The sequence below is a fragment of the Equus quagga genome, chromosome 13, assembly GCF_021613505.1.
Source record: "Equus quagga isolate Etosha38 chromosome 13, UCLA_HA_Equagga_1.0, whole genome shotgun sequence".
Lineage (NCBI taxonomy): Eukaryota > Metazoa > Chordata > Mammalia > Perissodactyla > Equidae > Equus > Equus quagga.
Window position 1 is genome coordinate 514,311 of NC_060279.1, and position 1,515 is coordinate 515,825.

Genomic DNA, 1,515 nt, shown 5'->3' on the forward strand with positions numbered 1-1,515 from the left:
ACGCTCGGTATTGCGGCACAAACAGAAATCGGCTACGAGGACCCCGCTCGCTGGGTCTGGCTGACATGGAAATCACAGAAGCATCGCCTTGTAAGGCAGGGATTGCAATGGGCCAGGGTTCTAATTTTGCGGCTTCTCAACATTTCGTTCTCCGTTGAAAGGAGCTAAGCGCCCAAGTGTGAGGAGCTCAGGACCCGCTCGCCCGCTGCACGGCCGCGGTGGGCGCGGGCGGGCAGGAGGCCAAGGGGGCGCCCTCTGCGAGGTGGGTCGGCGCTGCGGCCGAGGCGGGTCCGGGGGAGCCGGGACCGGAGCCGGGGCGGGGCTCCGTCCGTTCGCGTCCAGAAAGCTGGGGGAACAGACGCCCGAGCAGGGAGGTGGTTTCTCAGGGATGAGATGAATGGAGACCTACACTTCCTGGTCTCTATGTTTCTGTGTTATTTACATTTTAAAAGACCACTTCTATGTATCTTATAATTGGAGAAAAAAGGTAGACGTTCAAATGGGAAAATGCGGACGGGCAGCAGTGAAGCGGGGAGGCCCTGCCCGCGTCTTGCTGTTTTGCGCCCTGACCCTCGGGAAGGTTTTCAGGAACATGAATTGTTCTTCCAATACAAAAATTTGTTTTAAGAAATAAAACTCTCCCCAAGCCCAATTTCACTTCTTCAAATAAAAGTAAATGTCAAAATCTTTCAACACTGCGTGGGAAAAGTAGTTTATTTCTAAATTAAATGTATACGCGGTTCGGACGATTTATTCATCAAGCACTTTGGTAAGAATAAACAGCGCCTACTGTCCGACAGACACAGTTCTCGCAGCTTCCTCGCTTATTACCTCATTTGCTTAAAAAAATTTTTTTAATTGAAGATGGTTTTAAGAAACTCGTTAACTTCCTAAAGCGCGTTCCCTGGCAACGAAGGGACCCGCGGCCTCGCGCGCCGCTCTCCCGTGACCCGGTGACCGGGCAGCCATCTTAGGCATCGCCTCACAAAGGGGACTACATCTCCCAGAATCCTCGCGCGCGCGTCGTGCTGGCACTTCCACTGGCCGGGTCTGAGCGCGGAGCCCGGAGCCGGGCGCCATCTTTGACGCTGGCAGTCGGGGTTCCCGCTGGTGGTGTTGCTGTGAGGACGGCGGGCGGCAGCGGCTAAGAAAGGAGAAGGACGTGACAGCGAGCCGGAGTCGGAGATAGTGTCGTCGGTCCGGTAAAGTTCTGTTCTCTGGTAACTAGACCCGTTTTTTGATTCCCGGGTGGCTCGGGGCCGGGGAGGTGGGCGAGAGGGCGAGGGGAGTGGCCGCGGCCTCCCCTCGCCCGGGTGCGGCCCAGCCCGGGGAGTCGAGCGGCCCCGGGGCCCGCCGCGCCGCCCCTCCCTTCGCGGCCTGGGCGCGGGCGGTTCTCCGCGTCGGCTCCCGGGAGCCGGCGCCGTGGTGCGGGGGGCCCGCGCCGAGCCGAGCGCCGGAGCCGCCCCGCCGCCCCCGCTCGTCCTCGGCTCCTCGGCGGCCCGGCCCGCCCTCGCC

General features: G+C 60.2%; 1 protein-coding gene across 12 annotated transcripts in view; it reads left to right on the top strand.

Annotated features, from left to right (window-relative positions):
• Positions 1-1,070: 1,070 nt before the first annotated feature.
• The window catches only part of ZC3H11A (zinc finger CCCH-type containing 11A), a 40,240-nt gene continuing 39,795 nt past the window's right edge, over positions 1,071-1,515 (top strand). For 7 of the 12 annotated variants that reach the window (XM_046682525.1, XM_046682537.1, XM_046682535.1 and 4 more), the window contains exon 1: positions 1,075-1,220. The gene's annotated coding sequence lies outside the window, so the exon portion shown is untranslated. Of the gene's footprint in view, positions 1,221-1,515 lie in introns of all 12 variants that reach the window. The other 5 variants (XM_046682526.1, XM_046682533.1, XM_046682530.1 and 2 more) reach the window with 3 other exon arrangements.